This window comes from Thunnus maccoyii, chromosome 17, assembly GCF_910596095.1.
Source record: "Thunnus maccoyii chromosome 17, fThuMac1.1, whole genome shotgun sequence".
NCBI lineage: Eukaryota > Metazoa > Chordata > Actinopteri > Scombriformes > Scombridae > Thunnus > Thunnus maccoyii.
Genome location: NC_056549.1, coordinates 15,982,893 through 16,003,440, shown reverse-complemented (window position 1 = coordinate 16,003,440; position 20,548 = coordinate 15,982,893). Strand labels below are relative to the sequence as shown.

At 39.0% G+C, this 20,548-nt stretch overlaps 1 long non-coding RNA gene across 2 annotated transcripts; it reads right to left on the bottom strand.

Moving 5' to 3' along the window:
- Positions 1-2,120: 2,120 nt before the first annotated feature.
- LOC121882588 lies at positions 2,121-19,213 on the bottom strand. Of its 2 annotated transcripts, XR_006092123.1 has the most exons (5): positions 19,017-19,213; positions 15,282-15,423; positions 6,161-7,140; positions 2,342-2,421; positions 2,121-2,254 (listed from the first exon to the last, which is right to left on the bottom strand). It is a non-coding gene; the product is annotated as an uncharacterized LOC121882588 (long non-coding RNA). The 2 variants fall into 2 exon arrangements; XR_006092122.1 differs by having other exon boundaries at positions 2,121-2,421.
- Between the last annotated feature and the right edge of the window lie 1,335 nt (positions 19,214-20,548).

The following is a 20,548-nucleotide window of genomic DNA, read 5'->3' as shown; positions in this document are numbered from 1 at the left end:
CTTGGCCACACGGTGGTGACATTGTAACATGCAAACAGCACCGTTCCCTCTAATGAACAAGAAGGCCCAGAAGGCTTCAAGCAAGGGGCACAAGAGAAGACAAATTACAGTAGATTGCAGATATTGTCAGTGTTCTCTGTGTCATATCAATTGTTTGTATTGTGACTCAATCAAATGAGAAAATGTCTGCCACAGTGAAGCTTGAATAGAGAAGAGACATGCTGGCCTGAATAGATGACTCCATAAACATCTCACTGGCATAAAGAGATAAAGTTGCTTTTGAGCCGCTCTGTTATGAGATCATCCTGACTTAAGGCCAGTGCTCTAAGAGCAGTTCCAATTTGATTGATTCTCTGATGATCTCATTGTTCTCTAGTTAGCTAATGACTGATCCTTGGAATAGATCAGTTGTTAAAAGTTTCTATCATGAGTTTTTCCTGGTACTACAGGTTCATCAGCACATGGATCTGGAGAAATAGTTTTTTTAAGGATCCATGAGAACAAAAACAAGCCGAAAGGATGGCATAAAAACACTCTGTAGTCTTATCTAAATAACTTCATTCTAACAAATTAGTTTTCGAGCAGCTGCCAGTCATGCAAATTGATCAAATGCTGCTATAATTATTATTTTAACACTTTAATTCAGAAGAGAATTAGGATAACAGATAATGCAGAGAAACAAGAGGGAGAATTTGTTTGGTTTAATAGAGAAAAGGTACAAGCCTGACATCATATCCATGCAATGCTGCCCTTTTTTTTAGTAATTTATTGTGTCAACACTATTTAAAGTGTGTGTCTCACAGCAGAGTTCTCTTCTTTTTAAGAGCTTTATTAATGTGGAATATGTGAACGGTAGACAGGAAGGTCACTAAAGGACGCGGACAAGCAGGGTGTGACCTCGGGCTTGCTAGGGAAACTCCTGACAGCCCGCCCACCCACAAGTGGAGATGGATGTTTGAATAAGGCCCCTTGTATGCATGTGACATTTCAGGGCTGCTAGGAAGAACTTAGTATACACGCAAAGGTTCGGTCACTTAGTTATTACTTAGGGCTTTTGCTTTTCTGTGGTCATTTTTTTGGTTCCTTTATTTTTCTGCTTTTAAACCCCATGTTTTTTCTTTCAAAAGAGGATTAAATAGCATTTCCTTCATAACATTTGTTAGGAAATTTGAGTTTGAGCATCACAGACAGACAGAAAACATCCCTTGCTCTCATATTTGACCTGGGTAGGAGTGGGCGATATGGAAAAAGTCTTCATGGGATATGTAATTTTATATTTTGATACAGTTTATTCTTCAGAAATTTAACAAAGAAAAAACATTTATAGAAAAATTATGGTTCCTTTGTTGCAGGCCACAACAAAAGAGGGAGACGCATGCCAAACTTAGCAGTAACAAACCGAGATTTATTAAAGTAAATAACACTAATAACTGCAATGAGGTGTGAAAGTCATTATCAGTGATGTTTGAAAGTGTAAGAATGTGTTGAATAATGTGAGGTGCATGTTGTCAGAGTAAAACAAAACCAAAAAGGGTAACGCAAAACAAACAAGGCTTGGTAAGTGAGGGAGAGAGCAGAGAACTGGAATCAGGGCAGACGGGCTTAAGTAAGTCCTGGGGCACTGGCCAGGTGTTCCCGCTTAGTACTCAATGGCACCTCAGCTCCACCCATCCAAAGACCTGCAACACACAAACACACACCACAGGACCAAAGGGAGAGACACTGGATCTGCCACAATCACGTTGATGAAAAAATCCAATAATGCCATGAAGAAGTACATACTATGCATGATTTGCACATTGCCTGAAATTGCCGAATGTAAAAAATATATTTTGATTTGGGGTTATATAAATAAGCATAACTTGACTTAAAGGGAGTATTTTATACATATATTGGGAAAAATGCATATTTACTTTAATGCTGAAAGTTAGATGAAAAGATAACACTGTCATGTCACTGCGTTAAAGCAGCTATAATCTATAGCTATAATAAATTTCATAATAACAATTTATCAAATGACAACCATAGACTGAAAAAAAAAGAAAACATGTAATAAAAGTAGTGATGAACCTACAGAGAATCATCACCCAACTCTGCAGCTACCCTCAGCTTTACGGAGCTTCATAGCGAGTTTCAGCTCATTGTTTAGCTGTCTGCAACTTTACTGTTTTGGTTCACTCTCACAGCTCTCATGGTGTAGTTTACAGACGCAGCAGGCCAGTGTGTAGAAATTAGTGGCATCTAGTGGAACAGACTTAGCACAAATTGAATAAAACATTCGAAAATATGTTTTAATTAGTGTATAATCACCTGAGAATAAGAATTGTTGTGCTAACGTTACCTTAGAACGAGCCCTTTATATCTACACGGGGAGCAGGTCCCAGTGATGGGCCGTCAGTGTAGGCAGTGTTTCACCAAAACCTAAAAAGAGATGTTGAGATTACATGAAAGTTATATATACTGATCATTTCTTCATCTTCATAATTTTATGAATTTTATTTATTTATTTTAATCAAGAGTTTCATTAATCATATTTGTATCATTATTACACATACTATACAGTAAAACTAGTCAGAATAGTTGTTTTAAAAGCATAGTATGCTCCTTTTGCCAGAGCTTGCTCCTAAAGTCTATTGTCTGAATGCAGAGGCTATTTGTCTCTTTTCTCTGTCTGCACTAAGGCCAACTTTTTAGTAGATTTGCGCTTGCATAGTCGATTCTCACACTGTGTTGAATCATGTTGATCAACAATGAGGCAAGGACCAACCCTTCCTCAGCCACATGACATCCACCCCTTCTCGCTTCAGACCGCGCCCTTCCCTGGCTAGTGCACACGTTACAGCCATGAGTGTGTTAATGACCATCTGCTGGGGCATCATGAGTGAGCTAACCAGTTAGCTTGTCACGTGTAGTGATGGCTTTTAGACCAGTAGCGTCTATTAAAAAGAACATATTGAGGACATATTTTTGACAGAATATCTGAGGAACTAATGCCACAGTGATTGCACATAACTCCCTTCTCCAGCTAGCTGCTTGTACATAGAGCCGACACCAAGCTCTCTCTCTCTCTCTCTCTGTTGGCATTGATTGTGTTGTAGAGGTCTACAATGTGTGAACACATTGTAAGCTAGATATGTCCATTGATTAGGTTTGATTGTGCATTAGCTCCACATCTAACTGACTTTGCAGTAGGCCCTAGGCATATTTGTTGATTTATAGCCTAACTAATGTAGACTATATTATATCTATCCATGCGTAATATGAACTTTGGCTGCTGCAATAATTGACATATGCCACATTGATAGGTCACTGCCTACCCAGGCAAAGATTTCACCACACGTTACTGGTGGGTCCTCTTCCACAGAGCCCGCCATGTTGCACCTCCGTGTCTCTACTGTAGCCCAGAATGGACACACCAAACACTGGCTCTAGAGAGGGCCTTTTGCATTTTTGGCAAGTTTCGCGGCCACTGTAGGTTCACCTACACGCTTGGAAGGGGAGGGTGAGGAGAGGGGTATTCAATTGGTTGCAATCTGCAACCTCACTACTAGATGCCACTACATCTTACACACTAGTCCTTAAAGTATGAAGCTGCATGGGCCCATGTAGGAGACAATTAGCTTAGCTTAAAGACTGGAAATAAGGGGAAACAGCTCACCTGGCTTGGTGTCTAAAGCTCAACAATACACCAACTAGGCTTACTCTACTAGCATCCCTAAAGGTCAGGAATTACAGCACAGAACTTCCCCATAAACCTCAACTTGTCATTTTTACATTTCTGTTTTTGTACACATTAAACAAATGAGATAGCAAACTTTAGAGAAACTGGAATGTGTATTTTTGTTCTTTGAACAGCCAGGGTAGCTGTGCCTCTTGCTTCCAGTCTTCATGCTAAGCTAAGCTAATCGTCCAGCTTGATGCTTAATGCAGAGACATGATCATGGTATAAATCTTCCTAGCTAACTCTCCCAAAATGTTGGGTTATTCCTTTAAAGGGTCAGTATAATTTATACTCAGCATACATATACATAAAGTCATCAAATCACCTACCACTTGCATGTTTATGACCTTGTGGGAATGATAATGTGACAGATTATCTGTATTACCACAGGATGTGTGACAATATACCTCAATCATGTGCCATGTAGCTGGTAAACACAAATACTGAATCCTCCTCTGTAAGAAATCGTGGCATGATGATTTATTCTGCAGTGTTGTTGCATGATGGTAAAGTGCGTCACTGCCCTGTGCGTGGCTGATCCTATCTGCCTGCTGGCGCTTCACAGATATTATCAACTATCCACACCATGATCCATCCTGCACCCACAAACCCAAACCTAAAATACACAGCTAAAATTATGAACTATATACTTAGTTTGTGTAGAGAAGTGCATCGTGCGATCAATTGTATGCTGTTTTTGTCCAATGAGGTTAGCATGCAGGCCTTCTCAATAACACCATCACTTAGTGAAGGAGTGCAGAAAGCCATCACACTCATAAAGCATGAAGTGGTGGGAGAAATATGGACGGAGGAGGCTGAACTGAACACAGCATGACGCGGTGCCTCCTGTTTGTGTTGTCAGTTTAAGCAGCAACAGAGATTGATGGTGCTGGCCACGTACAACGCACAGTAGTAAAGAGGGAGCTGTGTGTGCATTCCTCGGGCCTGATCACCCGACTACAGACACATGAAAGAGAGAAATAGATAAAGCCAGATCATTTCATAGATATGAGAAAAACAGAAGGAGGAGAAGTGCAAAGAAGTGAGAAGGTCTAGCTGACAAGGAACATATAAAAACAAGCAGAGGCGCTGTTAGACGACTGCAAAAAAAAAAAGAGAGGAGATGAAAGTATAACTAGGACTGAAAGCGTAATACTAGAAAGTGTGGTGAAGACTTTGTCATATGCAGATACTGCTGCTCAGTGTATTTTGGAGGAGCTGCCGAGCGAGCACCTCATCCATGCACATTCTGGAGAAATATAACTCACTCACAGATGGACTGCAGAGAAGGGAGGTGCTGCTATGAAGTCAAACTGTAAACTGATTCTTGATATTTAACAGTGGCTCAGTGCCAGAGGAGCTGTGCTTGGTACCAGTGTTTTCTTCTTCTTTTTCTTCTTCACTCTGCAGTGTAGATAAAGACTTTCCTCATTTTTCTAAGTTCAGTCACTCTTTTTTTTTTTCTCCTGCATGTGTTTGTATGTGTCTGTGTGTGGCCTCCTCCAGTTGTTAGATAATGAACGCTTGAAATACTAAACACAGAAAATGTATGTGTTTTGTTTGCTATTCTGACCATACAAAAACAGACAGAAACACAGATTTTGTGTGTTTGGTATTCTTGGTATTTGTTAATGAGTGCTGCTTGTATTCAGAGGATTACAGGTAGGGCAGAAACTAAAAAAATAACATTTGTAAATAGCAAGGAGACATATATATCTCTTCTGCTGGTGTACAAACCAGTTCAGATTGTTACAATACATCCTGGCCTTGTAAATATGATTCAGATTTCATGCAGACTGCTCTCGTCAAAAATACTTTGACATTCATTAAATTTGTTTTTTCCAGTAAAACCAGGGACATTCAAACAATCGTATTAAACATCCCTCCTCTTTAATTATATAAAAAAATTCAATAACTTTATCTCATGGTGAGTTTCATGTGGTTTACCATGATTGAAGCGCAAGAACTGAGTGTGCCACGCCAGTATTTGCCTTAAAAATTCTGTCATACAAAAAAGGCGTCACAATGCTTTTTGTGGCTGTGTTGATTAGCTACTGCAGTTGGGGACTAATTTCTTCCAGTGTTCCCCGAGGCGTATGTGTTGTTTTTCGTTTTATTGTTCATGGGAAAAATGGCTCAGCCGGTAAAAATGGAAAAATCACTTAATTTTCTTCCACTACTGAGCTACTGTTTTGGCTTTTAGAGCGCAGCGGTCCGCCTACGCAGCCGCTCAGAGACGGAATCTCCATTAAATGGTTTATGTTTTGTGGGCATGTGGAGGTAAAGGTGCTACCAAATCCTGCCAGTGACACATTGTAATAACCAACAGCAGGACACATGGAACATTTTTCTACTGTACGGCACATACTTAATGACAAGCAAGGTATTTAATAGTTTGAAGTAAAAAATAAATATAAAAAAAAAACCTCTTTGATTTACCTTTATATTTTTCTTGTGGGAGCATGAAGGGGCCTGGGCTGTCGCTTTCGGAGGAGGTTTCTCTGGCGGCCTCAGGTTTCACATTTGGCAGGCTGATCAGAGCGCAGAAGGTTTGTGAGCCTTGGCACCAACACACAGCACCAGGCTTTGAGGACCCAGATTAACCTGCACAGTAGTTAAATAAACACACATCCATGCATGGTTGCATGAATGGACGTTTCATCACCGCTTGCTACATTTCCGTGATCGTACTGGACTTACACCCTGCTGCACTCCATGATGCAATTTAAAAACACAGAAACACATGTGGAATAATGACTTGCAGAGAAGTATAGGTATATATATGGTATATATATATATATATATATGGTAGTTGTGTGCTGCAGTAAGAACTCCCTAAATGACCTTCACTATTTTCATTTCTGATAATTTGTGTTTTCCCAAAGCTCTAGAGATTTTTCCATGACTTATTTTCCTAAGATTTTGTTTAGATGTTTGTCAGTTGTTGTTTGTTCACTGATCAAGCCTATCATTGTGCACTGGTCCCAGTAAAATTACCTCAAGACCAAATTGGCTTGACCCCAGTATGTGTGTGTGTGTGTGTGAGAGAGCAAGAGAGAGAGAGAGAGAGAGAGAGAGAGAGAGGGAGAGAGAGAGAGAGAGTCTGTGGCAGAGTGGGGGCTGACTCTCAGACAACTGCAGGACAGGAGCTTAGTGGGGTGTGAGGTAAACCCCCATGGCGGCGGGTCGTGTTAAAACAGCAAAGGCGAGTGGGGAGACAGGGCTTGTGTTTGTACACAGGGAACCCCGGGCAGCTCAGTAAAAAGAGCTTTATTATTTAGGCCTCTGCCAAGCAGAGATCAGGGTGGAAAATACACAGGATCCCTGGCGCCAAGTCCCTTGCTCTCGGAAAATCTGCCCCAGAAGCGTCCAAGCGTAGGGCCTGGATTTAATCACCCACCGTGGCATTTGTCCTCAGTCTGAAAAAGAAACCAAAGATCAATCTACATCAGTGTGACCCTCAATCCCTCCACCAGCAATTGTATTAAAAAGACATGTCTGTTATGTCTCATTTTAAATTCTGGGCTTAAGAAATTACTGATTGTCAAAATATTACTTGTTCTGGAAGAAAAAAAGTTGTACCTCTTTAATTTAAAGGGATAGTTTGGATTTTTTGAAGTGGGGTTGTATGAGGTAGTTATCCATAGTCAGTGTATTACCTGCAGTGGATTTGGGTCAGCATCCCCCCCAATTTGGAGAAGCAGACAGAAATACTGGCATGGACGCTAAGCAATGTACTGCTGTGGACGGGGCCAGCAGCAAAACGTATTTTATCCCCCCCAATAAACTCGCCTTTACTTGAAGAGTTTACCAACTTTTATGTAAACAGTGTCACGGCTCTTGTCAATCAGATGTAATTGTCTTTTTAATATTGAAGAGTTTACCAACTTTTATGTAAACAGTGTCACGGCTCTTGTCAATCAGATGTAATTGTCTTTTTAATATCAATTTAAGTGTACGCTACATTTAGAATATTTTCACTGCTTTACCTTGCCATCAGACAGCCCTTTCCTTTGGCACTACATTTTCTCAACCGTGGAGCTTCTGTACCCCTACACATGCCATACACTGTATTATACCACAGCAGCACCTTCTGACCCAAACAGCTGGCTCAAACTATCCCTTTAACATTGATTGATAACATTTATGCATGCTTCATGATGACATAATACCTGCTTACATTGTAAGAATTATTTTTCAAAAGAGAAAATATGGCACAGACTGTAAAGTATCTCAACTGACTTTTGCCTAACAAGCTGAATTTTAACATTTTTTCCTTTCAAGTTAAGAAATGGGAACTATGACAAGAGTTTTTAGCTTTTGGTAAACTGTGGTTTGAATCCAGTGAACCAGAAGGAAGGGCAATATTGGAAAGGGTCTACATGGATTTAAGCTCTCTGTCACAGTGGATCTGTCACTGTTCCCATTTGCTTGCAGACAAATCCAATAGCAGAGCACTTACTCCGAGCCAAAGTGCTCTTCAGTGTACAGAGAACTGGACACCTCACATCACCTCATAAAGTTCAATATAACTGGTGATGAACAAGAATAAAATAGTCAGTAAATGGATAAATGGCAGTAAGCCACAATACCCACATAAATGGCAGTCATCATCACAAAGACAGTGACTTCAGTTTTTTATCTGGCAGGTGATTTGACACTTTATACCTTAAACACCTTAGAAGTCAAATGATATACATGAAAAAGGTTGGAAAATATTATATGAACTGAACTAGCTATCAAGGAACCATTGTGCCAAGTGTCGAGTTGGTACAGTTTTGATCATTTTTACAACCATTACCGTGTTGACAACTACTCCGTCAGACTCAGATTTTCGTACTTTATAACATCATCACTTAGGTATTAACCTAATTTCTTGGCAGAACAACATCAGGACAGATGCAAGCCTTGACAGAGGACATCCTCAGACTCTGCACTGAGAAGCCGTTTCTGTTGTTTTCTAGCATCTTCTCTCACACCCTGCCCACAGGAAAAGTCCTATCTGCTTTGAATCATCCACCTTCAGTGTTCAGCCCAGAAAAGACAAGGTTGCCTGCTTCCCGGACTACAAGCCAGATACAATGACCTCAGTCCTAATGAAGACCAGTGAGTGCCTGGTTTTGTACTGTACCAAATGTATCACACACCCATCATGTCTTGATTCCTTTTGCTTTGCTGACATTGAAGCAAGGAAACTATAAAAGAAGGAAGGGTCATTACGTTATAATACCAACGTTCTGCTTGGTGCTAGACTTTGGTGCCAGTTCTGTTGAAACCTATGGGAGACGCACAGAGAAGCACACTAAAATCCAACATATCTGCGTTGTATGACCTTTGATGAAGAAATGCCTCAACCAAATAAAAGAATACACTTCAGAGAATACAGACTGATTTTTCCAAATGTGCACGTTTGTTTATTTACTGTTGGTCTCCAAATAGCATCCAAAGATGATTATAGGCATACTTTACAGGGCTCGTGGTGTGGCAAATTAAAATACACAGTGGCAAATTAAAAAAAAGTTGCAAATTAAGTGTCCCTTGAAAATATTGAGTTTAGGGTGAATAAATATTGTTAACAACACTCCTTCTCCCTTCCTTTCATTTTGTTTAGGAGGCTGTTTTATGATGATTGACAGAGCTAATAATGGCTAATTTTATGGGAATATCACATATTAGAATGAAATGTTTACAAACCTCCTCTGATTATTAATTGTGCATTGGTAGGCTATAAACTAACCCTTAGCTATAAACAACCAAAGCATACATTTATTGTCTATCAGAAACTTTTAGAAATACGTTTTTACTTTTTTAAACTAGAATTAGTGTCTCACCACCTATGTCAGTGGCCTTGTATCTGATCATTTCAAAGCTAATTCCGTAAAGCTAGATTACTACTTGTACAGAAGGAGACACTCAGCTACAATCACAAAATTAACTTGTTATGCTTTTGGAGGTGATAGCAATTAAAAAGCAACTGGAGCGGGAAACACTCTAAGCTACGGTATTATATAGCTTATGTGTTGCACCCTCAAAACGGACTAGGGCTACTTTCCATTTTCTTGTGACAACTTTTATTTTAGGCTCGGTTCAGTTACAAAGCATACTGTTCGTTTTTCCTTAACAACAGAGAAAAACTTCCAGCCCACAACAACAACACACTTTTTTTTAGAATTTCTCTTAAAGGGGCAGCGCTCAAACAAATGCAACCTCCTTTAATGACAAAATATGACACCATTATAGCCATGTGATGCCTAATATGTTAGCAGAAATGTTAATAGAATAAAGGACTATATAAACATCTATAATTCCACTGCAAACATAAATTCAAGACAACCTTTTGCCAGTTGTACCTTTTTCTTCCAGGGCGCAACATATGTATATGGCAGTAATTGCCTGACAGGTTGCAAATGCTATTCACCCAGATGTGGCTACATACCTTAAAAGTCTCTGTGTGTCATGGCTTACGTTGAGAAAGAAACGTCTAAGTGTTGTCGAAGGTCTAGAGAGATGAACACTGGCTATGCAACCTTAGGAGGATGAAAACATAGCTCTAACCTGTTAGGTGGAGCGGAGCAGGTGGACCCAAATGCAGGAGATTTGAAAGCTGAACAAATTGAACAAAGGATCCAACAAAACTGAACTGAAAACCAGGACTTAAAGTCCATGTAAAGCAATAATAAATATGTGTTCTTTTGTGTGTTCTAGTTTTTCACAGCACAGCAAAATGTGTTATTAACCACCCAACCAAATTTGAATGATTAAAAAAATCACCAAGTGTATAAATTTAGGTTTTAAAAAATTGTGGAAAAACAAGCAGCATTCTGAGCTCTGAAACGCTGGGGGTGTGTCCATTGAAGGCACTGAACTTAACCACACTTATGCCGAACTCCCTTAAAAAATATACAATTTAAAATAGGCCTTATTTGTAGGTGTAAGACAAGCAACATGGATGATTTCAAAAATAAAGTAACACTAGGAGCCACTGTTTAATTCAGTACCTATTTTGTAGGTAAATGTGGAATTACATTGAAAAGTGCCGGCGAAGGGCTGGATGTAGCAGCCGCAGGAGTACGTCTGTAGTGACGGCAAAGGCAGCAAGGGTGAGAGTGTGGCAGCACAGGCACAGCAGTGTTGCCCCTGCAACGGGACATGGATATATCCTCTGGGTGGACTGGAGCTTTAAAACTGCCACTATCTGTCAACGGACGCTTCAGCTGGTTTGAAATAACTCCCTGAGCGCTACCGTTGACCGAAAATGGTCCCATTCACTAGTAACGGCTACTACCATGACACTGGCGGCCATCAACCTGGCTCTGCCGGCCGGGAGAGAGTGTAAACAAACGGGGGAAGTGAAGAGGGCTGAGAGCTAATCTAAGGTTAACTCCTCATCGGCTATCTCTACCCAGCACTTTCCTCACCAATGTAGGTCTGGTGGACAACATAGATGAACTGCGACTGCGGATCACCACTCATAAAAGGATAAGTGACTGCAACTTTTACGAAAACATGGCTTAAAAGCAGCGTCACCGATAGTGCCATTGAGCTACCGGGGTGCTACATCCTCAGGGTAGATACAACAGCTAATGACTCCACTAAGACCAGAGGTGAGGTGTTGGGGACTGTGCATTTGTGTTAACAAAGCTTGGTGCACGGACAGTGCCATTATTGAGAGACACTGCTCTGTTAACCTAGAATATCTCATAGTTAAGTGTAGACCTCTCTATCTGCACAGAGAGTTTACATCTACTGTTGTGACTGCACCATACATCCCCCAGATGCTAATGCTAAGCTTGCAATGAAAGTATTGCATGCTTCCATTAGCAAACAACAGATTACACATCCAGCTAATGCTCTACATCAATGATCCATAATTTCAGGCCTACCCAAAAATCCTGAATACAGAAATGGTGAAAAGCAGTTTAACGGTCTTACTCCACAATTCAGTACTACATAGTTCAGAGTCTTTTCACGTTTTCAGCAATTATTTTCTAACATGTATAATGTGTTTAAAAAGAAACCTCTGATTTTCCTTTACACGGACTTTAAATACCAACTGAACTAATGAAACAACAAGGAACAGGTGGCAAGACACGAGGGCAGGCTGGAAGCTGATTGGCTGGGAGCAGGGCAGGGCTAACGAGACTGATGCAGGGCAGGTGTGGAGCATTGGAACAAAGAGCAAACAGAAAACCAAAAACTCCTGAAAACACAATATAACCATGCACAAACCATCCCAGAACTAGCATGAACACAGCTAAAATAAGTGCACAATGAGCACACAGCAAAATAAAATAACTGGTCTTATAGTTCACTTGAGCACTTAGTTCCAATGAGAGTCAATGTAGAAAGCAACAGTTTCTCAAGTGGTCCTTCATTATAATCAGCCTCTCTAATCAGTCCTTCTTCCCACACAGTCCAGTCTTAAACAGGCAGAAAAGCCTGAGGGCATCTAGTGGACTGGTGGACTGGTAAAGCTAGATTGGGACAGAAACATAACATCACCGAACAGTTATGAGGCTACTGGCATAGGCAGTGAGAAACTGATGCTAGCCAATGTAATTTAAAGTAAATTGCACTCACAGAAAGTCCAGAGTTGCAGCTTATGGTCGGCGTCATCTTTTCCCACTGGAACCATCTTCCAAATAAGGAGTGTGTGGTGTTGCCTGCTCTGGAAAAGCACCTTGGACTGAAGCGAACGCTAGCTTACTGGAAACAGCGACCAGTACACGCTTTGGCCAACTTGAGCTATCGTTTCCTGCTTAAGCTAACCTCTTGCACAAGTGCATGAATATACAGGTATATACCTTCTGTGGTGGTCAAGAAAAATTCATAGAATCAGTTACATTTGTAATAGTCTTAAACCCTAAAATGACATGGATGAAGGCAAAGAGCAGCATTTGTATGTTTCTGAATGAATTAAACTTTCCATTCGCTAATTTGAAAAAACAGTCAAACTTGTGGTAGTTCTAAGGAAGCTCTGAACAATCAAGTTTCTTGCCCTGTCTTTAATATCACTCTAGTGACTAGTGCAGGCATGTTTGGAACTGGCCAATTACTTATTATTTGTCAAGAACCGCATATATGGTTACTTCCGACTAAACAAGCCAGGAGTAACCATGGCTAGTGAGGATTCAAGATTAACTTTTAATTAAAAGTTGGAGTTTATCAGCAAAGGAAGACCTACAGCAGAGCTAATTTGGTGCAGAAAACCAAAGCTTTTTTCAACACCAGGATTTCGTTTTCAAGTAAGTTTTTAAAATCTAATAACAGCCACTGTGTCAGCTGATATTGCTCTGGCTGCTGTTGCCACTGTGGTGTATGTTTGAGTGTATGTGCATTAGTGACATGTGCATATTATTAATAATATGCACATGTCACATGTTGGCTGTGTGCGTGCTGGGATGTGTGTGTATGTGTGTGTGAGAGATGTGTAGGATTATTAAATGTTGTTTTGTGTGGTAGGAGGGATGGCTGTCATGCAACCATATTCTGCTCAAGTGCACACAGCTTGTTTGATGATGTGATTATTTGTAAGGATGATTTGCATTTTGCTTAAGAAATTAGCTGTTTGTTTGGTGATAACGCTCACTCCCTCTGTGCAGTTTGCCCAGTTTGTTTCAGAGCTGGAGTTGTCATAGGTAACTTTTGCAGTGCTATATGAGAGGATACAGTAAGTTGGGCTGGTAGTTTTCTTTTTTCCCCAGATTACGAAAGGAGGGTCAGAGGACCAAGGTTTAAGAGTCAAAAAGTGAGCCTTTGCTTTTTATTTTTTCCAATACTACCTACCTTTGGTGTGAATATAATAAAATATGGTTATTTATGGTGGAGGGAGGGTCATGCATTTTTCCCCCAGTCACTCAGGGACGCTCAAGGAAAAATATTTGTAGCTCCGTGGAGGGTAAAGATAAAAAACAAAAACGAAGCACACCCCAGCCACCCCCCTCCCTCTGATAAATAACGAACAGTCGCTAAGCAATTACCTTTGTGAGTGCAATGTTGTAATAGCTGATAGAAACAATGGCCAAACCAACGAAAATAAGATCCAGATTATAATAAACCATAGTTATCCTTTAAGGCAGAAAGATTGTTTCCAACACTACACATCCAGTTACCTGTTCTAGAGATGCTACTAATTTATTGAAACCAAGTGTGTATGGGACAGCTTTGCTTGTGTACTTAAGGAACACATTATAGAAATCTTTGCTTCCACATTAGCCTCAGAAAACATATCTACAAACCACAGTAATCTCATTTCCCTTTTTATAGTCAGTATAAATACATCATGCTACACTGTTCCAAAGCACTGCTGGACACCAACGCCCACCAACATGTGTTCAAAGAGAATCACTTCTAAGAGAAATACTCCTGAGATTAATCACCTGCCATAAAAAACGAGAATTTAGCCACATCACCTCCACGTCCACTTTGATCAAGCAAACAGGTTCTGAGATCATAAGAAAACTGAATTCTCAAACTGACAATCATTATCTGGATGAAGATGTTAGAAAGTGAAGGCAAGAGAGTTATATCCAAAACACACCCTGTTTGTGATTCACCAAACAAACACAGCTGCTGTTGGCAGATAGCATTCAGGCAGCCATCCAGCCTTGTCACTGTTGCACAGTACAGTAAGCACACCGGTGAAAGCACACACAAATAAACTAAACTTTTCACATGTCATTTCAAGGCGAATCGTTATATTTCATTATTAATTACACGTGTACACGCAATGGAAGAGTTTGAGTAACAGATCACAGGCAAGCACTTTACAGTAAGAATTTCTCAATGAGGCCACATGTGAAATAAAACTAGTTTCTTCTAAATTTAACATTACTGACTTTTACACACTTTTATGATTATGTTTACATAATAGGCCAATGTGCATTTTACAGCATGAAAAAACAATACAGAAACTGTAATAAGTCATATTTAGTTGTTGCCTTTGGCATATTAATAGACCAATCACTTGAGAGTGATAACAGGTCCCAATCTTGTGTTTGATTTCTAGTTTTGCAGCTACTCTTGGGTGTACATTTGCATCACAGACTACACCTATAAATGTCATATAATAACCTACAACATATAGATTCTCTAACATTATATCAATTGAATTGTTGTTGTTGTTGTAGGCCCTGAGGTGCGAAACACAACATTTCACAAAACATAACATGAAATGTCTCTTGTGAAATGTCGTGTTTTGTGAAATGTCATTGTGTTACCTGAAATGTTGTTGTGTTTTGCACCTTAGGGCCACCTTATCTTTACCTACAGTGAACGATGATGAAAGTGAACTGGAAAAACTGAATTATATCATCTCAAAATGTAGACATGTAGACATTTATGAGAAAAACAGATCATCAACAAAGAATAAATATCTCACAGGGTCACATTATTTATATCTTAGTGCACAATCTTATTCAGTAATATATCACTGTACCATATATACTGTAATGTATACGATTGTATGAATTTATGTATGTATAGGACAGTCTGGATTGACTCCCAGTAACAAGTATTACAAAGATTAATAAAGATTTATTGGAATAAATGTTTAAGGCACCTGCTCTTGTGAAGCATAGTGCACAGTCTTTCTCCTCTGTTGATTTACTCTGCGTCAAAAACCTGCTGTTGAGTCATTCTCTGGCTGCCTCAGGCTAAACTTGGTCCAGGATCCTCTGGCCGGCTCTCATTTCGTCGTCTCACTGTTGGACAAAACAGGTGTGTGAATCACCACACAGATCGCTGATCAGCTGTCCATCTGTTTGCCTTTTTGCCCTCCTGGCTGAATATCATGTAAACTCTTCATGTTTGGATTTTAGTGAAGTAAAAATGCCATTCCTCTGGAACAGTCCCTTGTCAAGAAAAGGTCAACTGTGAATGTGATCACCACGAGTGAAAAAGGAAGTTACATCAGCCCATAAGCCAGCATAGCGAATGTAGCAACAGCAAGAGCAGGCTTTGGCTTGGTTAAGTCAACTAACGAACCCACCACCTCTAAAGCCTTTGGATTTACTCTAAGAATTCATCAAAAAAGACATATTCCTAACACACCCAGTGCTTATTCCACTGAGCAATTTTCCATCCAAAAGATGTCTAAATGGTACATAGCCATCTAGGCTAAAATGGGGTTAAATTTGGTTCAAAAGTGAAAGTTTTGTAAACGTCTAGATCACACCTAGCCGTTGTTTCAACATAATTTCAATGGCTATACATTTAAATATATATGTTTAAATTATATTAAATCAACGGCTAAGACATGATATAGACGTCTACTAAACTTTCACTTTTGAAACAAATTCAGCCTAATTTTAGCCTAGATGTTTAACAGACGCTGTTTAGATGCCCATTTCAAAACGTATTTATTGATGTCTTCACAGGACACTTACCTAGCTTTTGTGCAACATTATAGCCTGCGAAAAAAAATGAAGACCTCAGCTTCCTTGGAGCTCCAAACAAGAAGGGGCGTAAATTATACTTAGGTGGACCTTGACCAGAGGCATCTTCCCAAAACACTCATTACCTGGATTCCTCTAGCAATAGAGGCCTTTCACAGAATGTTTAGAATGCCAGTTTTTATACTTATGACTTTGGTGTCTTACTGGATCTTGTAAACAAGTTATAGTGGAACAGTAATATCATGATTTTCCAGTTTTTTACCAACTCTATCATTACAGAAAAGCAATGCCTCCATTAATAGCAATTGCTAACATTCTTTCATGCAAAGGAGCCCTACAATTGATGTGCATTTGTGAATGAAATAGTGAAATTGAACTATTCCCCATTTTTGGTCTGGGACCCCTATAGTCCATTTGAGAACCACTGCCCTTGCATCTCCCTAAAACTACCAAGAAAATTTCTTATAATTTTGATTTCTCAAGAACAAGAAAAGACACCATTCCTTTATCATATAGGCCAATGTTTCTCAAACATTTTGCATATCAAGGACCCCCAAATTGATATGTAATAGGCCATTGAACCTGCAACTGATAATATTTTGTGCCAGGGAAGATATTTGTTGTTAGGTATGATCAAGTCCAGAATTCCATAACTATTAGGGAGATAACAGGAGGAGAGAATGAAACCGAAGATTAGTCATTCTATTCTACTGAATAAAATATTAGTGAAATGAATCTACCTCTCATTTTGCTAGGGACCCTTTGGAACCCCCTGAAGGACCCTTGGGGGTCCCCAGACCCCACTTTGAGAACCACTGACTAGGCTATAATTCATTCAAACACTTAATCCCCAACAAACATTGACATGTAAAAATGGACATATATATTTTTATCCATTTAAGAACTGATAATGAAAACATATTAAGGCAAGAAAAAGCAATATATGTATATAAAAGTTAAAACTCAATTAAAACACATCCATTCACACTGCCCTATGTCAGCTAAAAGAGATTTAAAAGGATTAAAAGGGATTAGCTTGTCTAAGTTTACTATCTTCTGCGAGTGTTACCACTTGTGTGGAGTGTAATATTTAAAAGCCAATTTCCCAATCTCAGTGCTAACACCTTGATTTTCAAGGACCACATAGTCTTGGGACCTAATGCAGTGTGGAATTGCATATAGTTAATAAGACATGTAAGTTACTCAGGAAGTTTTCCAAGGAGCTCTTTAGATATAAATATAATGCAGTGCTGTTCTCTTTTCACTGTCAACGACTGCCACCCAACTTTCTGATATAGAATACAATGATGAGTCCTAAAGCCATCCCCAGTTATGAACCTTAGGACCTAATGATAGACTGCATCGAGAGGTTTAAGAGTAGAAGCATGAGAGTGCATATAAATTACATCAACATAGTCCGTAATGGATAAAAAGGTTGACTGAACAATTTGCTTTCTATAATTCTGGGTAATACATACCTTATTTCTATAAAAGTATGACAGTTTTGCTTTTAAAGACTTAGACATTTCATCATTGTTTTTTGAAGCACAACATCTATCCAGAAACCAAGGTATTTATGAGAGGATACTCTTTCTATTGGTGTCCCATTAAGAGTAGTAATATTTACTTCCATGGTACTGTTAGTCAGTGTTCTAGAAAACAGCATGCATTTTACTTTATCTAAGTTTAACAGTAATTTAAGATCAATTAATGTTTGCTGTACCACAAAAAAACCTTGGCTCTAAATGATTAGCCCCAAGGAACTTTTTTGGATTAATAGAACAAAGAGCATTAAATACTAAAAGATTCGTACAAGGCTTCAATGAAAAGGTCTGAGTGCCCAAATTGTTTATCCAGCAATGTGTACTATGATCAGAGACAGAGGGAGGAAATCCAGCAGTTTCAAATAAATTACCTGATGCAATAAAATGTACATTGAATACATCACATATTTCTTTTCCAACTGAGATAGTAGCTTGAACTAGCCTATTTCATTGGGTAAGGATGAAGTAGGGTTATGCAATAATTTAACCATTTATATGCTAGATTTCCTTTACTTTCAGATATTGCAGAAACACAAAATGAAGATTTAGCATATTTAATAAGAGTGAGACACTTATTACCCTGTTGACAAAAATATTGCCATTCAGAGGATTATTTAGTTGTTTGCGCTTTGCACCAGGCAGCATCCCTTTCATGTAACATTTCAGCAATTTCTGAGCAAAACCCAGGATTGTTCCTGTTTGTGATTCTGAATTTCTTAAAAGGTGCATGCTTGTCTGCATTGGAATTAAATGCTTTTTTTTATAAAGTGTGGATCAGGAATTGCCATGGTAAACCCAATATCATTATAGATCAAATAAAACAAAAATGCTTGTTCAGAAAAGTGATACGTGGTATAGGTCTTTGTATTTTCATGTGACCGATGCATGCAGTTGGGCAGTGGTCACTGAAGATGAGAGGAAAAACACCACCATATTTATAATGTTGGGGTCTGTTCGTTAAAATAATATCTACAAGTGTGGCCTTTCCTGCATTTTTTGGACATGGGGCAGTTTTTTAGCACTGATGCCTCAGTCACAGCCAGAAGGGGTTTAAACCCAATGGGGCCTCTCTGTGTGGAGACTGCTAGCTTTTCACAGCACTTCAAAAGGACACTGTCCGTATAATAAAGGGCACAGCTAAAAATTCAATCATGTTGACAACATTGATCAGAATCCCCTGACTCTCACCTCATTCATAACAGAGATGAAGAATGGTTAATATTAAAGAATTTCTACCAATTTCAAGCATTTAATTCAAAATTCAACGAGTCACAGACACAGACGTTAGCTAACCCCCGAATAGCTAGCTGCAACCACAAGAAACATTTTGTTAATCAATGAGCCAAGAACACTCACCTAGTGTGCAGCCTTCTTGCCTTTTACAGAATGAAACTTCATTTGAAAGTTGAGACTTTCAAAGTCATCACTGCCGAGTCATCTCTTTTCTTCTCTTGTTTAGTTCCCTCTTGGTCTTGATGCTTCTAACTGTTCTCCAAACTTGCTTATGCAATGTTGACTGATTTATGCATGTTACTGCCCCCTACTGACATATATACAAACTGCTGTTATTTAAATAATAATAATACTGGAATATCCAAAAACACACAGTGTACATCTTTTTTTTTGTTTTTTAAAATGTTTTTAAAGATGACAATATAAAAATATGAAATAATATTAATTTAGTTGCTTGATCTAAATGTAGGCTATAGTTTTCTGGACAGATTCTGTCTATGCCTAGCTCTCATCTAGCCCAGAATCTGTCCGGCTAACTATAACCCACTTTTAGACCAATAATTCAATGAATTCATATTTGTGTGTCTCTGGACATTAAAAGTTTTTCAGGTAATACTAGATATGTAATAATGTTTGTGCTAAACATGGGCTTTATCTAGCCTTGACATAGCCAGACAGATTCAGAACCGTCAAAAAATGTCAATTCAAATTATTTTAGCATAATATAGCATAATATATGGACTTCAGTTGTGCATCTTAGACATTTGCACTTGTTTGTGTGATATATAAATATGTAATTAAACTGCTTGGGCTAAAAGTGGTCTACATTTAGCTGGACATATTCTGGGCTACATGAGAGCTACAACATAGCTGCAACGTTGAAATCGGGTCTAGTGCTCAATGAGAAGCTAGCTAGCTACTATGCACAGTGGGCTCTATGTATAAAGTTAACAACTTTATACTTTCATCAAGTGTATGAATATGAATATGAATATTTCATCAAGAGTATAAGGATTTTTTCTTGTGTGTGAGTTTATATGAATGTCTGAATGCATCCTTCTATTTCTTAAATATTCCAACAATTATAGAATAAGAGACTCTTTGCAGCTACAAGATTGTTAAAGTCAATTTTGATCCCACTTTACCCTTGGATTCGATGTAAGTGAAGTTACTAAGTTTATTATTTTAATCCCACGCAGCAATTAGCCTTTTCTTTTGTCTTGGCCTTTTTGTATTCCTCTCAAAACATCAGTCAGCACACAAAAATGTGAAGTGATGCAACAGATATCCTTCTTAGAGAAATACAGGCTGATGATGCATCACATACAGTTGGTTTGGGGTTTTCCCCCTCTCACTGCTGAACTCGCTGGGAGCAAAACTAAACGTTATCACAAGCTCAAATGAAGCTTTAAAGATCCATGTGGGGAGCTATGGTTGCTCTATCAACACATATATGATATCACAGGGAAAAAAATAGCTTGTTTTCCACCTAAGCAGGACAAAGCATTGCACAATGCCTCTTTTTCTCACATTCACACAAGCTGATAGCTGCAGAGCTACCATTCACAGAACTGGCCTGGACAACAAGCAATTGGGGGTTAAATGTCTTGCTCAGAGACACTTTGACTTTTTGTGAGCATGCAGGAGAAGTCATG